Genomic DNA, 21623 nt, shown 5'->3' with positions numbered 1-21623 from the left:
ATGGCAAACAGTAGTGGAAAAGAATTTTATATCAGCAAGAAAAATAAAAACATTAAAATACAAGGGAAACCCCATGAGGCTGTCATGGACTTTTAAGCAGAAACTTGTCAGGCCAGAAGGAAGTGATATGATATATTCAAAGTGCTGAAAGACGAAAACCTACAGCTAAGAATTCTCTATATACTAAGGCTATAATTCAGAATAAAAGGAGAAATAAAGAGTTTCTCAAACAAAAACTAAAGAAATTAATGACTACAAGCCGCTAGCCCTACAAGAAAAGTTAAAGGGGAGTTTCTGAGTGGAAAGGAAAGACCATTAGTGAGAGTATGAAAATTTAAAAAGACAAAAGCAGTAAAAATAAGTATTTCTGTAAAAAACTGGCCAAAGGATTAATGCCAAAAAATAATATAAAATATGACACCATATACCTAAAATGTGGGGGGCTAGGGCTAAATAAAGGGTTTGAATTTAAGCAACCATCAACTTAATAAGGACTGCTATATGCAGAAGATGTTATAAACAAACCTAGTTGTACCCACATATCAAACACCACTAATAAACATGAAAAGAATAAAGAGAAAGGAGCTCAAGTATATAACAACAACCAAAAAAACCCCACAAAGACCAACCAAAAAAACCCCAACAAACCATGAAAGAGAAGATCAGAGACAAACTACAAAAATCACCATGAAACAAGTAACAAATCTTAATACATACTTATAAATAATTACTTTAATTGTAAATGGACTACACACTCCAATCAAAAAACAGAAGAAGATGAAATGTATAAAAAAACAAGATCAACATATACGCTACCTAAAAAGGACTCATTTCGGACCAAAAACACCTGCAGATTGAAAGTGAGGAAATGGAGAAATATTTATGGATGTGAAAAGAAAACCAGGGTAGCAATGCTTATATCAGACATAAGAGACTTTAAAACAAACACTGTGATAAGAGATAAAGAAGGACACTATATAATAAGAAAGGGGTCAATCCAACAAGAAGATAAAACAACTGGAAATATTTATGAACCTAACATGGAAGCACCCAATTACATAAAACAGCTTATAACACACATAAAGAAACTAGTTGGAGACTTTAACAAATAATAGTAGGAGACTTTAACATCCCACTTACATCAATGGACAGATCATCCAAACAGAAAACCAATGAGGAAATAGTGGCTTTGAATGACACACTACCAGCTGGATTCAGCAGATAATATTCCATCCTAAAACAGAATACACATTCAAGTGCACATGAAACAGTCTTCAGAACAGATCACACATTAGACCACAAAACAAGCTTCAACAAATTTGAAAAGATTGAAGTCATGCTTGCATCTGTTCTGACCACAATTGTATGAAACTAGAAATCAACCAAAAGAAAAAAAATCTGGAAAGAGCACAAATACGTGGAGGTGGAGGTTAAATAATACGCTACTAAACAATGAATCAAATAAATCAAAGAAGAAATCAAAACGTACATAGAAACAAACAAAAATGAAAACACCATGGTCCAAAAACCTCTGAGATGCAGCCAAAGCAGTTCCAAGAGGGAAGTTTATACAGGCCTACCTCTCGAAGCAGGAAAATCTCAAATAAACAACCTAAACTTACACTTACAGGAGCTAGACAAAAGAACAAACAAAACCCAAAACTAGTAGAAAGAAGGAAATAATACAGATAAGAGGAGAAATAAATGATACTGAAACTAAAAACACAACAGGACACACCATGAAACCGGGAGCAAGTTCTTTGAAAAGATCAACAAAATTCATAAACCTCTAGCCAAACTCAGCAAAAGAAAAAGAGAGAGAGTGCGGGAGAAAGCACTCAAATAAAATCACAGGAAAGAGCAGTAATAACAACCAACACCAAAGATATACAAAGGACTGTAAGAGAATACTATGAAAAATTATATATTACCAAACTGGACAATCTGGAAGAAATGGGAAAATTCCTAGAAGCATATAACCTACCAAAACTGAAGCAGGAAGAAATATAAAGTTTGAACACACTGACTACCTGCAATCAACTGAATCAATAATCAAAAAACTCCCCATGATTAAAGGTCCAGGACCACAGGTGACAGCTTCACAGGCAAATTCTATACAACGTTTAAAGAAGAGTTGATATCTGTTATTTTCAAACTTCTCCAAAAAACAGAAGAGGAAGGAAGACTACCAAGTTTATTCGATGAGGCCAGCATTACCCTGATACCAAAACCAGATAAAGACATCACCGAAAACAAAGAGAACTGTAGGCCAATATCTCTGATGAACACAGATGCAGAAATCTTCAACAGAATACAGTATTGGCAAACTGTATCCAACAATCCACTAAAAAAATCATTCACCATGAATAAGTGGGATTTATTCCCAGGATGCAAGGGTGGTTCAATATTCACAAATCAATCGATGTGATATATCACATCTGTGAGAGAAAGGGTCAAAACCATATGATCATTTCAGTGGACACAGAGAAAGCACTTGACAAAGCACAACACCCAGTCATGATAAAAATTCTCAACAAAGGAGGTTTATAGGGAACATACCTCAACATACAAAAGGCCTTATATGAAAACCCCACAGCTAACATCATGCTCAATAGGGAAACACTGAGAACTTTTCCTCTAAGATCAGGAACAAGACAAGGATGTCAGTTCTCGTGACTTTTATTCGACATAATCATGGAAGTCCTAGCCACAGCAGTCAGACAACAAAAAGAAATAAAAGGCATCCAGATTGGTAAGGAAGAAGTAAAATTTTCACTACCTGCAGATGACATGATATTATATATAGAAAACCATAAAGACTTCACCAAAAAACTCCTAAAACTGATAAATGAATTCAGTAAAGTGGCAGAAAATCAGCATACAGAAATCTGTTGCTTTCTATACGCTGATAAGTGGCAGAAAGAAATTAAGGAATCAAGCCCATTCACAATTGCAACAAAAATAAGATACCTAGGAATAAATCGAACCAAAGAGGTGAAAGACCTGCACTCTGACAACTACAATAAAACATTGATGAAAGCAACTGAAGTGACACAAAGAAATGGAAAGACATTCCATGCCCGGGGGTTGGAAGAATTAATATTATTAAAATGACTACACTACCCAAAGCAATATACAGATTTAATGCAATCCCTATCAAAATACCAAAGCATTTTTCACAGAACTAGAACAATTATAAAATTTGTCCAGTACCACAAATGACTCCAAATAGCCAAAGCAATTTTGGAAAACAAAAGCAGTAGGCATCACAATTCCAGACTTCAAGCTATATTACAAAGCTATAGTAATCAAAATAGTATGGTACTGGCACAAAGGAGACACGGGGATGAATGGAACAGAATAGGAAATCCAGAAATAAACCCCAATTATATGGTCAATTAATCTTTGACAAAGCAGGAAAGAACATCCAATGGGAAAAAGTATGTTCAATAAATGGTACTGGGAAAACTGGTTAGCTACGTGCAAAAAGATGAAACTGGACTATTTCCTATACCACACACAAAAATAACTCAAAATGGATTAAAGACCTAAATGTCAGATAGGAAACCATCAAAATCCTATAAAAGCACAGGTAGTAATGTCTCTGACATCAGCAATAGCAACATTTTCTAGATATGTCTCCTGAGGCAAGGGAAATAAAAGCAAAAATAAACATTTGGGACCACACCAAAATAAAAAGCTCTGCACAGCAAAGGAAACAATCAGCAAAATTAAAAGGCAACCAAAAGAATGGGAAAAGATATTTGCAAATGACATATCCAATAAAGAGTTAGTACTCAAAATATAAAAAACTTAAAAACCCCCAACCAAAAAACAAATAATGCAATTTCAAAATGGGCAGAAGATATGACAAAGAAGACATATAGACGGCCAACAGGCACATGAAAAGATGGTCACCATCACTTGTCATCATGGAAATGCAAATCAAAACTACAATGTGGTATTACCTCACACCTGTCAGAATGGCTAAAATCAAAAACACAAGAAACAACAAGGATTGATGAGGATGTGAAAAAAAGGAACCCTTCATGCACTGTTGGTGGGAATGCAAAGTGTACAGCCACTGTGGAATATAGTATGGAGTTTCCTCCAAAAGTTAAAAATATAACTACCATATGATCCAATAATCACACTAATGGGTATTTACACAAAAAATACAAAAACATTAACTCAAAGGGATACATACATGCACCTTTTTGTTTATAGCAGCATTACTTACAATAGCCAAATTATGGAAGCAACCCAAGTGTCCATCAAGATGGATGAATAAATAAAGAAGGTATGGGATACACACACATACACACACACAAAAATGCAAACACACACACACATGCAAACACATATACACGGAATGGAATATTATTCCGCCATAAAGAGTGAAATTTATTGCCATTTGCAACAAAATGGATTGAGCTAGAGAATATTGCTAAGTGAAATAAGTCTGTCAGAAAAAGACAAATAACTATTTTTTTGGTGTTGAGTTTTATAAGTTCTTTACAGATTTTGGACACTAATCCTTTATCCAATATGTCATTTGCAAATATCTTCTCCCATTGCCTCAGCTGCCTCTTAGTTTTGCTGATTGTCTCCTTTGCTGTGCAAACCCTTTTTAACTTGATAAGATCCCAAAAGTTCATTCTTGCCTTGTTTCCCTTGCTGCCAGAGACACGTCTGATAAGAAGTTACTGTGGCCGAGGTCAAAGAGGTTGTTACCTGTTTTATCCTCTAGGGTTTTGGTGGTTTCCTGTCTTGCATTTACTTATTTCATCCCTTTTGAGTTTATTTTTGTGTATGGTGTAAGAAAGTGTTTCAGTTTTCCCAACACCATTTGCTGAAGAGACTGTCTTTTTTACATTGGATATTCTTTCCTGCTTTGTCAAAGATTAGTTGGCCATACGTTTGTGGGTCCGTTTCTAGGTTCTCTATTCTGTTTCGTTGATCTATGTGTCTGTTTTTGTGTCAGTACCATACTGTCCTGATGATTACAGTTTTGTAATACAGCTTGAAGAAATGGACAGAAGAACAGACGCTTTTTGAAAGAAGACATCCAGATGGCTAACAGACACATGAAGAGACGCTCAACATCACTCATTATCAGGGAAATACAAATCAAAACCACAATGAGATACCACCTCACACCTGTCAGAATGGCTATAATTAACAACTCAGGCAACAACAGATGTTGACAAAGATGTGGAAAAAGGGGAACCCTTTTGCACTGTTGGTGGGAATGAAAACTGGTGCAGCCACTCTGGAAAACAGTATGGAGATTCCTCAAAAAATTAAAAATATAATTAACTTACAACTCAGCAATTGCACTACTAGGTATTTATCCAAAGATACAAAAATGTCGATTCAAGGGGCACGTGCACCCAAATGCTTATAGTAGTACTATCACCAATAGCCAAGTTATGGAAAGAGCCCAAATGTCTATCAACTAATGAATGGATAAAGAAGATGTGGTGTGTGTACATATATAATGGAATATTACTTAGTGATCAAAAAGAATGAAATCTTGCCATTTGCAACAACGAGTATGGAGCTAGATTGTATTATGCTAAGCAAAATAAGTCAGAGAAAGATAAATATCATATCTCACTCTTATGTGGAATTTAAGAAACAAATTTAAGAAACAAAACAGATGAACAGAGAGGAAGGAAAAATAAGATAAAAACAGAGAGGGAGGCAAACCACAAAAGACCCTTAAGTACAGAGAACAAACAGGTTGCTGGAGGGGTGATGGTGGGAGGATGGGCTAAATGGGTGATGGGCATTAAGGAGGGCATTTGTTGGGATGAACACTGGGTGTTACACGCAAGTGATGAATCACTATACTCTGAAAATCATTATTACACTATATGTTAAGTAACCTGGGTTTAAATACAATTTTAAAAAAAGGAAAAAGACAACTGCCATAGGATTTCACTCATGTGGAATTAAGAACCAAATGAGCAAGGGAAAAAAGAGAGAGAAAGACAAACCAAGAAACAGACTAGACTGTTAGTGATAGAGAACAAAACTGATGGTTACCAGAAGGGAGGTGCATGGGAGGATGGGTGAAATAGGTGACAGGGATTAAGGAGTGTACTTGTTTTGATCACTGGTTGATGTATGGAATTGCTGAGTCACTATACTGTATGCCTAAAACTAATATAACACTGTATGTTAAACTGTAGTGGAATTAAAATAAACAAAAATATTTTTAAAAAAGATGTAGCATCCAGGAAAGAGACTGTGATGTTATTGGGATATATTATAAGCAATTCAGAAAAACTCAGACAAATGGAATCAAACAAATATGTTTTAGATGAGCATAATTCTCATCTAAATTCTAATCTTATCATTCATTTCAACTGTCTTTTCTAGTTTTCATTTGCTTCATGGTTTTTAAGCACCAACTTCTCCATTTAATGCTTGCTTCCAGAATACTTTTATGAAGTTCCTAAAATATTCAGGAATTCCCAAGGAGCAAGTTAAAAATTCTGTATCAACTTCATCACATGAAGATATATTACTACACAGAGGAATAGAACAACCAGCCACTCTTGCTTAGGACAGATCATGAATTATTTTTTTCGTATCTTTCAGCAAAGAAAAGATAAATACAGAAACCTTTCCAAACATGAAGTATAGAAAACATTTTCATGTCTTAATGAAAAGTTTAAATTAGTATCTTAAATTATACATTTATGTTTATAAATATAATATATAAATATATACAAATATAAATTTATATAAAATTACAAAAATCTCCACTTCAGAATTAATCACTATTATTTAAGAACAATCACTAACCATTTTACAATTTTGAAAAACTTGTAAAACCTTAATTTGTTTACTTAGTAACTGATTTTCAGTTTTTACAATCTCCTTATCTGTCTTGTGCTGGTATAGAGGTTAAGAACCCAGACTCTGACCTTAGACAAAGAGGATTTGACCCAAGTGCATCTATTTAATAGATGTGACCTTCAGCAAGATAGTTAACCTCTCTATTCCTTGAACTTTTCATGTTTAAAATGAAGCTAAGAGGGGCGCCTGGGTGGCTCAGCCGGTTAAGCGTCCGACTTCGGCTCAGGTCATGATCTCACGGTCCGTGAGTTCAAGCCCCGTGTAGTGCTCTGTGCTGACAGCTCAGAGCCTGTAGCCTGCTTCAGATTCTGTGTCTCCCTCTCTCTCTGACCCTGCCCTATTCATGCTCTGTCTCTCTCTGTCTCAAGAATAAACATTAAAAAAAATTTTTTTAATAAAAAAATAAAATGAAGCTAAGAATAGCACTTCTTTCAGAACTGTTACATTAAATAAATCAGTACATATAAAGTAATTAGAACATTGCTTGACACATTATAAATGTATGCTGCTATTACTTCAATTGCTATAATTACTACTATTATTTCTGCTTTGGCTTAGTGATAAATTCCCTTAAAAGGATGAAACAAAAAGTGAAGCATTTCTGATGGCAGGTGGCATTGTTGAAGGTTTATATAATTATCAAAGCAATCAGAAAAAATACCAATGTGGGCAGAGAACAAAATTAGTCTTAGAAAATATCATAAATATCTAAAAAAGTATACCAAATCACCCTCTTACACTGTAATTTAGATAGACTTACACAAATTTAAAAAGGATGGTTCCTGCACTATACAGATTTTTTCAGAACCTTAATATATACTTGTAATCACTTCTTCCCAAACTCACAAATATAGCTCAAGTTTTACTGGGAATTTTACAGAACTAATCACAAATCTAAGTAATTAAGTGCAGAAATCCAAATTTCAACAAAGTACAGACAGTTTTAGAGGTAAAGTCCAATGAGTATACCCGAAGTCAAAAAAAATGATTAATTAAAAGATGCAATTAAAATCTCAGAGTGGCACCTGAGGGTGCCACTCAGGGTGGCTCAGCTGGTTAAGCGTCTGACTTAGGCTCAGGTCATGATCTCATGATTTGTGGGTTCCAGTCCTGCATTGGGCTCTGTACTAACAGGTCAGAGCCTGGAGGCTGCTTTGGATTCTGTGTCTCCCTCTCTCTCTGCTCCTCCCCAACTCATACTCTGTCTCTCAAAAATGAATAAACATGGGGCGCCTGGGTGGCGCAGTCGGTTAAGCGTCCGACTTCAGCCAGGTCACGATCTCGCGGTCCGTGAGTTCGAGCCCCGCGTCGGGCTCTGGGCTGATGGCTCAGAGCCTGAAGCCTGTTTCCGATTCTGTGTCTCCCTCTCTCTCTGCCCCTCCCCCGTTCATGCTCTGTCTCTCTCTGTCCCAAAAATAAATAAACGTTGAAAAAAAAATTTAAAAAAAAAATGAATAAACATAAAAAAAGAAATTTTAATCACAGTAGAATTAAGCCATCACTTTTGAATAAACCTCAATTGGTTACATTGACTGTTCATGTACATTCCTATCTCCTTGCTTTGGCACAGGTATAAGACTCAAAATAAAACTGTAAATAATCAGTACCATTAAATGATAAAAATGAAACAGGAAATAAACCATGATTATTATGTAGAAAAGGAGTAAAAAAGCCACTTCCTCTAATATCAAATAAACATAGATAAGGCTTGAAAGTAGTGTGTAAATCTTTATTTTCCTAAAAAAACAAAACTCCCTTCATGCTTTCTTCCAGTCACTACTCCACCTACAATAGTAGGAATTACTATCTGACTTCTAAAACTATACATTAGTTTTGCCTGTTTCTGAACTTTACATAAATCATACCTTTACATAAATCATTCTTTTTGTATCTGGTGCCCTTTGCTGAACATTATGTTTATGAGATTCTTTTTTGTTTTTCAATTTAATTTTATGTTGTTCATTCTCATTGTATAGTATTCCATGGTATAAAATTATACAATGATTTATCCATTTATTATATAGACATCTGGGTTGTTTCCAATTTAGGATGTTACAAATAGTACTGCTATAAATACTCCAGCACATGTCTTTTGGTGAACATAAGCAAATATTTCTGTTAGATACATACCTATAAGTGTAATTCTTGGGGCATAGGAAATATGTATGTTCAGGATCGGTAGGCACTGTTCAGCTTCCCAAACTGGTAGTACCTATTTGTGTATTAATTATCTGATTGTATAACTTCCTCACTAACTCTTGGACATGTCACCTTTTCATCCAGATACTCTGGTGAAGTGTAAAGATATTTTGTGGTAGTTTTAACTCACATTTATCTAATGATTACTGATATTGAACAACTTTATATGTTCCTATTGACTACATACTGTTTGTGAAATATCTTTCCAATTCTTTTGATCATTTTTTAAATTCGGTTGTTATAGATGAGTCTTTTGTTGAATACATGTATTACAAATATCTTCTTTTATTCTATTTCTTTTATACTATCATTCCTAAAGTTCTGACTTATAATGTGATCCAATTTATCAATTTTACTGGTTACTGTTTAAGAAATCCTTGCCTAACCCAGGGTCATGAAGATATTCTCTCATGATTTCATCTACAAGCTTTATTTCTCATCTTTCACAGTTCAATCTATCGATGTATCTGAAATCGATCTTCGTGTATGATTTGAAGAGGTTGATGATCTTCTTTCCTGTAAGAATACCCTAAGAGAAAAAAATTATTTTCCCCATTGTATTGCAATGTTATCTTTCTTATAAATCAGATGAGAGTATTTGTGTAAATCTTTTCATGGATGTTAATAATTTTCTGTTGTACTATAACAAATTACACAATTTTAAGTAAGCAGCTTAAGACAACACAAATTTACTATCTCACAACTCAGACTGAATTGGTTTGCCTGATTTTTCTGCTCCAGGTTTCACAAAACCAAAATCAAAGGGTCTGTCAGCTCTCATTATGAAGCTCTGGAAAGACTCCACTTCCAAGCTCACTGAAGTTCACAGAATCCAGGTCCTTCAGTGTCAGGACCAGCATTCTGTTTCCTTGCTGGCTGTAGCTGGGGATTCCTCTTTTCAGCTAGAGGCTTCTCTAGCCCTTATACATGCCTAAATAACAGTGCCATTAATAATAGTGCATAGGATCCTTCTGACACTTGAAATCTCTCTGAATGCCCCTTCTATTGCATGTCTCTTCTGCTTTCAGTCAAGAGTAAATTCTCTCTCTGCTTTCGAGGACTCCTACAATTAGACTGGAAACACACAAGATAACTCAGGATCATCTATCTTATTATCTCTAACCTTAATTACATTTGAAAAGTTCCTTTGGCTAGGTAATGTGATATATTACAGGTCCCAGGGATTGGGTTGGACATGTCTGGAGGCCATTATACTCTTTACAAAAATGGATACTCTATTCTGTTCCATTGATTTATCCTTGCACCAATACCACAGCCTTAATAATTCTAGTGTTATACTAAGTCTTAATGTCTGGTACTAGAGTCTTGCACTGATTTTGTTACTCCTTAAGATTCCCTTGACTACCTTAGTTCTGTGAATTTCCAAACAAATTTTAGACTAGATCATTAATTTTCAAAAACACAAAAAACTTAACTGACATTTTAACTGAAATTACACTAATCTTTATAGCTATAAATCTATATGATCCATATGGTCAATTTTGGTTAATGTTTTATATGAATTTCAAAAGAATGTAAATTCTATCATTTTCCAGTAACCTATTCCAGAGTTGTTACCTAGGTCACTGATTACTCAATTTCCTTATTTTGGGGTCACCCACTTCTATCAGCTATTGAGAGGAGTATCAAAAATTCCCCCAGTATAACTGGGATTTGTCCAGTTATTCTGTTTATACAAATATTTCTTTATATAGTTTAAAACTCATTATGTACATATAGATCCATGATTATAATTTCCTGACATACTGACCCTTTTGTCATTGTAAACATCTATCTTATACCTAGTCTTGATCTTAAAGTCTACTTTGTCTGACATTAGTAGAGCTACATTAGATTTCCTTTAAGTGAGCATGGCAATCTATCTTCTATCCTTTTATGTCATCCTCCTTGTTCTTTATATTTAAGATGTGGTTCTTGAATGCAGTATACAATTGGGTTTGGTTTTGTTTTACACAGTCTGACAAGATTAGTATTTCAATTGTAATGTTAGTCTATTTATATTTTATGTAATTGCCAATACGATTAGGACAAACCCGAGCTAGACTGAACTTTACCACAACTGCAACTGAGAAATGGAATATGTTTCTGAGATAAACTAAGCTACAGAATGGTGATATCTCTATCTTATCTCGTTTTTCTATTTGTTATAGACAAAGAAAGCTAATTTGATTCCCCCGTTACTCCATTCCACTCAGAAGCAAAGCCTCAACACTTAGCTTTTTACATCATCAAATATTACTTGAAAGCCTATATTAAATACAAAATGACGTGCAAAGTCAAACTTAGTCACTGAATAATCTTTACACACATTCCAGCAGCATTGCTGACATTTTACAGTATAATAATAAGATAGTGGTACACTTTTAAAAATTCCATAGGACAAAAAAAATGTCTAAAGTAACTAATTTTATACTACTTTTTAATATGACCAAGGAAAACAATTACTATAGATACCTTCCCAATTTCTTTTACAAAAAAGATTATCATACATATTAACTAGGAATAAACAAAATAATAAGATCCATTCCACCTAGGCATTTTATCTCATCACCAATATTTTGTTCCAATCCATGTTATCCCTAATACCTCATTAAAACCCTATATTTAATCTTTTCTTCTAAAAGACCATTTCTTAACCTCCAAGAGACTCTGAGTTACCCATCTAAAGAAAAATATGAAAAGTACTACTTACTCTTAAATATAAAATTGCCCCAATGGTAAACAGTGGTTTTAAGTAAAATCCAATCCTTTGTTGTCATATGAAGCTTTCTATAATGTGTTCCCATCTTTCCTTTTTATCATCTTTTTTTTGTTTATTTTTGAGACAGAGACAGAGTGTGAGCAGGGGAGAGCAGAAAGACAGGTAGACACAGAATCCGAAGCAGGCTCCAGGCTCCAAGCTGTCAGCACAGAGCCTGACACAAGGTTCGAACTCACGAACCACAAGATCATGACCTGAGCCGAAACCGGATGTTTAACCAACTGAGCCACCCAAGCACCCCTTTTTTATCATCATCTTGAGAAAATATTTATATATCAATATAAGCTGAAATAATAAATTGATATATACAATATCAGATTGCATATACATGCAATCTCTCTCTATATATAGATATCTATAGATATCTATATATATAGATACATATTCTCTCCCTCTCTCTATGTGTATATATATATATATACACATATATATAGATGTGTGTATCTATAGATATGTGTGTATATATATATACACACACATAGAGAAAGAGAGAGAGGGAGAGAATATGTATCTATATATATATATATATATATATATATATACACAGAGAGAGAGAGAGAGAGAGAGAGAGAGGGAGAGGGAGAGAATATATATCTCCAGGTATTCTTTTGCCTTTCCCTTCCATTTCCAAACTTGAATTATATTCTTCAAGGTCCACCTTAACCTTCAGTATGCCAGAAAAAATAATCGCCACCATTCATCGGCTGGGCCAACTAAGCAACATAATTTAAAAAATATTTTATGTCATTTCATGAATAATTTACAGAAATAAAAATAAAGGGATAGTGATATTTTATTAGAATGTGGGGTTTTATAATCTACAATATCCTCTAAATGCAACCAACTTCTCTCATCAACTGTCATACAGAACTTGGACTATTACTATTGGTAAATATTGATTCCAGACATCAAATACATTCGAAATTGGATCTGACTTATCATTACTTCTAGTTCTTCACGCACTTGCATCATCAAAATGCAACACTTGAGGGGCACCTGCGTGGCTCAGTTGGTTAAGCACCCGACTCTTGATATTGGCTCAAGTCATGTTCTCACGCTTCATGAGTTTGAGTCCCACATCAGGCCTTGAGCTGACAGCTCGGAGTCTGCTTGGAATTCTCTCTCCCTCTCTCTCTGCCCCTACCCCACTCGTGCACTTGCTCTCTCTCTCTCTCGATAAATAAACATAAAAAAAAAATTTTAATGCAACACTTGAGGAATTATCTAAAACCTTAGATAGTTCATAGTTTTGAAGAGAAAATGACCATCATAGCTAGGCTGAGTGCTGGCCCCATTGACCAACAAGCCCATGGTGGCTACAGCTGAGCCTCTTGCTAACAGTGTGTGAACCCAGTCTGAGCAGTTCATTGCGATAGCCAGTCTCAGCATTGGCCCTGACACCAGCAAGCCTAAAGCTGCAGCTGGGCTACTAAGCTAGCAGCATGAGGTGCAAACCCAGTCACAGCAGCTTACTGCAGACAACCAGGCTGAGAGCCAGCCCAACATCAGCATGTCCACAGCAACTGCAACTGGGCCTCACAGACAGCCACATAGAATGCAAACCCTGCCCACCAGTGCCCATAGCAGTTGAAGCTCAGCCATAAGAGGAGTGCACATGAAGCCCACAGAGGAGATACCCCTGGAGCACCTGGTTCTGGGGACCAGGGGAGGACTGTGTTATAAGGCACCACAAAACTCCTTCTAAACAAGGCCACTACTTTCAAGACCAGAAGACATAGCTGGCCTACTCAAGAGAAAGAAACAGAGATTTAGATAAAATGAGGAGACAGAGAAATATGTCCCAAATAAAAGCATAAGACCAAAAGCACAAAAAAGGATCTAAACAAATGAAGATAAGCATTATGCCTGATAAAGAATTCAAAATGGTCATAAATATACTCACTGACCTTGGGAAGAGTAGATGAACTCAGTGAGAACTTCAATGAAAAGACAAGAAATTATAAAAAAAAAAAAAAAAAAAACATAGAGCTGAAGAATGCAGTACTTAAAAAGAAAAATATACAACAGGTAATCAACAGCAGATTATGGGATGTAGAAGAACAGATCAGCAATCTGGAAGACCACATAATGAAAAGCACCCAAGCTGAACAGCAAAAAGAAAAAGGATTTTTTTAAAAAACAGTAAAGGTTAAGGGACCTCGAGGACAACATCAAGCATACTAACCTTCACATTATAGGGGTCCCAGAAGAAGAGAGAGAAAAGGGGGCAGAAAATTTATTTCAAGGTATAATCATTGTAAACTTCCCTAACCTGATGAAAGAAATAGACATCCAGGTTCCAGAAGCACAGAGAATTCCAAACAAGATGAACCCAAGGAAGATTACATGAGACACTTAATAATTAAAATATCAAAAATTAAAGATAAAGAGACTATCTTAAAAGTAGCAGGAGAAAAGTAAGCCATTACACACAAGAAAAACCCCATACGGCTACCAAATGATTTTTTAACAGAAATTTTGCAGGCAGAAGATAATGGCATGATATATTCAAAGCGTTGAAAAGGAAAAAACCTACAAACAAGAATACTCTACCCAGCAAAGGTTATCATTCAAAATTGAAGGATGGATAGTTTCCCAGACAAATAAAAGATAATGAAGTTCATCAACATTAAACCAACATTAGAAGAAATGGTACAGGGAGCTCTTTAAGTGGAAAGAAAAGACCATAACTAGAAGTAAAAAAAAAAAAACATGAAAGGAAAAACTTTCACTAATAAAAGTAAACACAGTAAAGGTAGTAGATTAACCACTCACAAAGCTGTAAAGAAGTTAAATAACAATGTCAGTTATACACACACACACACACACACACATACTATTCAAGAAATACACAAAATATGTAAAATATGATATCATATACATAAAGTGTGGAAGAGCAAGTAAAATGTAATGATTTTATAAAGTGTTCAAACTTAAGAGACCATCAACTCAATACCGACTGCTATACACATAGATAAACATCCAGATGGAATTGCTGGATCAGGTGACAGTTTTTGAGCAATTGCCATATTTTTTTCACAGAGGCTGAACCAATTTACAGTCCCCCCAATAGTACACACAGGTTCCTTTTTCTGCACATTCTCATTATCTCATCTTTTTGATACTAGCCATTCTGACTGCTATGGGGTGGTGTCGCATTGTGGTTTTAATTTGCATTTCCCAGATGATTAGTGATGTTGAGCATTTATTGTATACTTGTTGGCCATCTGTTTGTCTTCTTTGGAAAAACGTCTATACATATCCTCCACCCAGTTTTTAGTCAAATTGTTTAGAATTTCTTTGGTGGTGAGTTGTATGATTTTATACATTTTGGAAATTTACCCTTCCTGGATAAATCATTTGCAAATATCTTCTCCCATTCACTAAATTGCCTTTTTGTTTTATTGATGATTTCCTTAACTATATAAAAACTATCATATAGTCCAGGTTTATTTCTGCTTTTGTCTTCCTGGCCTACAAAAAAACATATCCAATGTCCAAGAGATTACTGCCTATGTTTTCTTTTGGGATTTTTATTGTCTCAGGTCTTACATTTAGATCTTTAGTTCATTTTTGTACATAATGTAAGAAAGTGGTCCAATTTTATTCTTTTGAACATACCTGCCCAGTATTCCCAGCACCATCTATTGAAAAGACTATCTTTTCCCCAGTTGTATACTCTTTCCTCCTTTGTCACAGATTGACCATATAAGCATTAGTGTATCTCTCTGGACTCTCAATTCTATTCCATTGATCTGTGCATCTGTTTTTGTGTCAGTACCATACTGGTTTGGTTACTACAGCTTTGTAGTATAGTTTGAAATATGGAATTGTGGTATCTCTAGCTTTGTTCTTCCTTCTCAAGATTGCTATAGCTATTAGGAATCTTTTGTGGTTCCCTACAAATTTTAGTACTATTTGTTCTAGTTCTGTGAAAAAGACTATTGGTATTTTGATAGCCATTGCACTGAACCTGCAGATTGCTTAGGGTAGTATGGAGATTTGTGCAATATTAATTCTTCCAATCCATGAGAATGGTATATCCATTTATTTATATTTATTTTTATTTATATGGATTTATATGGGTATACAAATATATACATATAAATATATATTATATATAAATATAAATTTATATAAATATAGATATTAATATTTATATGTAATAAATATCCATTTATTTCTGTCTTTGGCTTCTTTCATCAATGTCATAACATTTTCAGAGTATCGGTCTTTTACCTATTAAATTTTTTTAGGTGCTTTATTCATTTTAATGAAACTATAAATGGAATGTTTGCTTGTTTTTCTACTATTTTGTTATTACTGTATGAAAATGGAACAGATTCCTGTATATTGATTTTGTATCCCACATTACTGAATTCATTTATTAATTTAATAGTTTTTTGATAGTCTATTTAAATTCTATATAGTCACCTGCAGATAGTGACAATTTTATTTCTTCCTTATCAATTTGGATGCTTTTTATTTCTTTTTCTTGTCTGACTGTCATGGCTAGAGATTCCAGAATTCTGTTGAAAAGAGGTGAGAGTGTCGTGTCTTTTTCCTGATCTTAGAGAAAATCCTCATAGTGCTTCACCACTGAGTATGATGTCAGCTATGGGTTTCACATGTGGCCTTCATTATGTTGTGGCATATTCCATCTCTAGACACTTTGTTGAGAGTTTTTATCCCAAATGGATGTTAAATTTGTCAAATGCCTTTTCTACATCTACTGAGATGACTATATGGTTTTTAGCCTTCTTCTTTTTAACGTGATGTGTCACTTTGATTGATATGCATACATTGATCCACCCTTGCATCCCTAGAATAAGTCTCACTTGATCGTGGTAAATATTTTTTTAAAAAATATTCTTCTGTTTCTCACAATGATTGTTTCCTCCAAAGTCCTTTTTGTTTGTTCCTTTATCTTGCTTAGTTCTTTAATTCACTGGATATTCATATTAAGATTTTGAACATGGGATATCATCTGACTTAGCAGGTTATACATGGCCATGCTCTAATGTTATTCCAATTCATTTAGGATAAGGTATAAAATCCTCACCAATATGTAACTCGGATTTTAAAATTCTAACTTATTATCTTTCTGCCTTAATATAACAAACATGAAACGTTAACAGATTTCATGAATTAAGTATTTTTCTTATGATAATCAGATTACAATTTTATTTCATCAGGAAATATGACTGTAAGGTAATAACAACCTGTAATATATAGATTAGCAATGAGCTAAAATATAATTAAATTTTATTTTTTATGTTAAATCCAACCCCTATTAGAGACATTCCCACCATCAAGTTTAAGGAAACTGAATTAGTTTCTTTATAAGACAGTATAACAGTTCATGAGAAAATGTTAATTCAACAAACAGTTGAAGGGATACCACATTTAAAGTATTTTCCTAAGTTCTAGAAATATAGTATAGCTAGTGAATCAAATGTGAATATGTATAATATAATGGGTATAATAATGGAAGTATGTATAAAATAAAATATGTGAACATTGGTAAGTGTGGAGCTAATTTTGCTTATGTCTCTCTAGGGAAATCAGAAAGCTAGTGGCCTTTCCCCTCAGTATACCAAGATCTACAGTACTTTTAGTTTTGTGTTTTTTCTTTGGAGAAGTCTAACAACTTTTAAGGATATTTCATGACTTTCTTCTCTTTCTTAGAGGTCTCGCAAAGAGCAAGTTGCTTTAAAAAAAAAAAAAAAAAGATCATTTTAGAAGGAGTTAAGATGGTGGAGCAGCACAGAGACCCAAGCTCGTCTTGTCCCTGAAACACAGCCTAGATTGGCACCAAAACATTCTGAACACCTAGGAAACTGATCTAAGGATTAACACAAAAATCTGCATAACTTGAGCCACAGAACTCAGCAGGTAAGAGGTGCAGAGAGGTAAATTGAGGGGTGAGGGGGAAGATAAGAGTCTCAGAGGGTAGGGAGCTGTTTTTGTGGGAGTACAGAGAAAGAGAAAGGGGGAGAGTGCAGCACATCAGGATCGTGCAAGAAAAGCAATCCCCCAAAAGCAGCTGGAGAAAAAAAGAAAGAGTGAAATCATTCGCAGGGACTAAATAAGAAATCTATTCCCCAAAACCAATGACAGGAAGAAAGGAGAGTGTTTCAATACCACAGGATTGTATAAACAGTGGAACACAGAGTCTGAAGTTTGAGAGCTTAGTGCCTGGCGGTGTTCTGGTGAGGAAGTAGTGCAAATCCCCAGGAGCAGACAGCAGGGTGTGAGGGGTCTCTGTGTCACACAGGGAGAAGCAGTTCCCCTGCTTGAAGTGCATTTGGTAGAGTCCATACAACCTTCCCACAGGCAAAGATCCCAGCGGACCCCAGAGAGCAACCATGTTTGCTGCTTTTGGGACAAAGATTCCAGAATGCAGTGAAACCTGACACCGACTGTATGCTGTGATTTGCCATAATATCCAAACCCCTGCTACTGTGCAATCGCCCAAACATTTTCTGGGGCAAGCCAGCACCAAAGCATTGTTCAATGAGACCCTCCCTCAGAGAGTAAGCGTGGGTCCAAGCCGCAGGTCTCTGAAGTGTGGTGTTCTGAAACATAACCCCATCTGAGATAAAACTCTGGAGAAGGTGTACAGCTTGGACACAGACAGGGTACAGGTGAGTGGATAGAGGCCTGAGACAAAGGAGGGGTGCTTGATCACGGGCTGGTGAAAGTGTGAAGTTCCTGTGCCAGAGACTAGGGAGCTGGTGAAGCCATTTCCACCTCTCCCATGTGCACTCATGCACACTACACTGATCCATCCCAGTAAGCTAAGCAGCACCACCTAGTGGAGAACGGAGCCATTACACCAAGCCTTGCCCAACTGCGCCCTCTAAGCACATCCCCTACAAGACCAGCACAAGTCACTCCACCTGCTTATTATATGGAATATAAAGGGCTTCATATTTCAGTTCTAGGGGACACTGAATATAACTGCATTTGGGTTTCATTCTGTTTGCTAGTTAATTTATCTGTTTCTTTTGCTTCTGTTTTTGCTTAAATTGTTTTTTTTTTTTCATTCGTTTATTTCTTCCTCTTTCTTGGATACAGAAAGAGAAAAATTTATTTTTATTTTTTTTACTTTGAGTTTTTTATTTTTTATTCTATTTCATTTTCTTTTACTCTATTATATATAATTTTTATTTACTAAATTTTCTCTTTTTTTCTTTCCCTTTTTTTTTGCTATTCTATCAAGCTTCTTTCAACAAGCAGATCAAAACACATCTATGATCTAGCTTCCTTTGATTTTTTTGTTTTATTTATAATTTTAAAATTTGTATTGTATATTTTGTTAATTTCTTTCTTCCTCCAGAATGACAAAATGAAGGAATTCACCCTAAAAGAAACAACAGGAAGAAACAACAACCAGGGGCTTAATCAACACAGATATAAGAAAGATTTATGAACTAAAATTTAAAACAAAGATAATAAGAAAACTAGCTGGGGTTTAAAAAAGCACAGAATCTCTTTCTGTGGATATAAAAGAAATAAAATATAGTCAGGATGAAATTAAAAATGCTATGAATGAGATGCAATCTTGGATGGATGCCATGATGGCAAAGATGGATGAAGCAGAGCAGCGAATTCACAATATAAAGCACAAAATTATGGTGAACAATGAAACAGAAAAAAGGAGGGAAACAAAGGTAAAAGATTATGATACAAGACTTAGAGAACTCAGTGACTTATTAAAACGGGATTAACATCTAAATCAGACAAGGGGACAAGGGAAATGAAGATTTATGTGAGCAAATTATACCAGAAAACCTTCCTAATCTGGTGAAGGACATAAACATCAAAATCCAAGAAGCAAAGAGCATTCCCATTAAATAAAAACCAACTACCACCAAGGCATATTGCAGTCAAATTTACAAAATACACAGAGAAGAAAAGAGTTATGAAAACAGCATAGGAAAAACGTTCTTAACCTATAATGGAAGACAGATCAGGTTTGGAGAAGACCTACCCAAGCAAACTAGGCAGGCCAAAAAGGAGTGGCAGGATATATTCAACGCGCTGAAATGGAAAAATATGCAGCCAAGAATTCCTTATCCAGGAGGCTGCCATTCAAAATAGAAGGAGAAATAGTTTCCCAGACAAACAAAAACTAAAGGAGTTTGTGACCATTAAACCAGTCCTGCAAGAAACTTTAAGGGGGACTCTTTGAGTGGAGAAAAGACAAAACAAAACAAAAAGAGCAAAAGCAACAAAGACTAGAAAGGAAGGGCAAAAGCAACAAAGACTAGAAAGGAACAGAAAACATCACCAGAAACACCCAACTCTACAGGCAACAAAATGGCACTAAATTAATATCATTCAGTACTCACTCTAAATGTCAATGGACTAAATGCTCTAATCAAAAAACCAAGGGTATCAAAATAGATAATAAAAGAAGACCCATCTATATGCTACTTACAAGAGACTTGTTTTAGATCTAAAAAGATTGAAAGCAAGTGGATGGAGAACCATGTATGATACTAATGGTCATCAAAAGAAACCTGGAGTAGCCATACTTATATCAGACAAACTAGATTTTAAAATAAAGACTGGAACAAGAGAGGAAGAATGGCATTATATTGTAATTAAGGGGTCTATCCACGAATAAGATTGAACAATTGTAAATATTTATGCCCCCCAAAGTGGCAACAACCAAATATATAAATCCACTAATCACAAATGTAAAGAAGGTTATTGATAATAATACCATAATAGTAGGGGGCTTCAACACCCCACTTACAACAACGAACAGATCATGTAAACAGAAAATCAACAAAGAAACAATGACTTTGAATGACATACTGGACCGGATGCACTTACAGATATATTCAGAACATTTCATGCTAAAGCAGCAGAATACACAATCTTCTCAAGTGCACATAGAACATTCTCCAGAATATCACATGCTGGGTCACAAATCAGCCCTCAACAAGTACAAAAGATCAAGATCGTACATTGCATATTTTCAAACCCCAATGCTATGAAACTCAAAATCAACCACAAGAAAAAATGTGAAAAGACCATGAATGCTTGGAGACTAAAGAACATCCTACTAAAGAATTAATGGGTTAACCAAGAAATTAAAGAGGAAATTAAAAATTTACATGGAGGCCAATCAAAATGAAACCACAACAGGCCAAAATCTCTGGGATGCAGCAAAGGTGGTCATAAGAGGAAAGTATATAGCAATCCAGGCCTTTCTAAAGAAGGAAGAAAGGTCTCAGATACACAACCTAACATTATACCTAAAAGAGCTGGAAAAAGAACAACAAAAAATCCCAAAACCAGCAGGAGAAGGGAAATAATAAAGATTAGAACAAAAATCAATGATATCCATCCATCCATCCATCCATCCATCCATCCAATAGTAGATCAATGAAACCAGGGCTGGTTCGTTGAGAGAATTAACAAAATTGATAAATCCCTAGCCAGTTTGATCAAAAAGAAAGAGGAAAGGACGCAAATAAACGTATGAATGAAACAGGAGAGATGACAACCAAAACCACAGAAATACAAACAATAATAAGGGAATTTTATGAGCAATTATATGCCAACAAATTGGCAATCTGGAAGAAATGACAAATTCCTAGAAATATATAAACTACAAAATCTGTAACAGAAAGAAATAGAAAATTTGGACAGACCCATAACCAGTAAAGAAAAATTGAATTAGTAATAAAAAATCTCCGAACAAACAAGAGCCCAGGGCCAAATGGCTTCCCACAGGAATTGTACCAACCATTTA

At 35.1% G+C, this 21623-nt stretch overlaps 1 protein-coding gene and 1 long non-coding RNA gene across 15 annotated transcripts in view; one reads left to right on the top strand and one right to left on the bottom strand.

Annotated features, from left to right (window-relative positions):
* Positions 1-21623, bottom strand: part of GPHN (gephyrin) — a 628070-nt gene that overhangs the window by 491464 nt on the left and 114983 nt on the right. The window lies entirely within an intron of this gene.
* Positions 831-20433, top strand: LOC115516578. The gene is made up of 3 exons (XR_003969589.1): positions 831-860; positions 3593-3595; positions 20336-20433. It is a non-coding gene; the product is annotated as an uncharacterized LOC115516578 (long non-coding RNA).

This window comes from Lynx canadensis, chromosome B3 (assembly GCF_007474595.2).
Source record: "Lynx canadensis isolate LIC74 chromosome B3, mLynCan4.pri.v2, whole genome shotgun sequence".
Lineage (NCBI taxonomy): Eukaryota > Metazoa > Chordata > Mammalia > Carnivora > Felidae > Lynx > Lynx canadensis.
The sequence above is the reverse complement of the archived record's forward strand: the minus strand, read 5'-3'. Positions and strand labels throughout refer to the sequence as shown.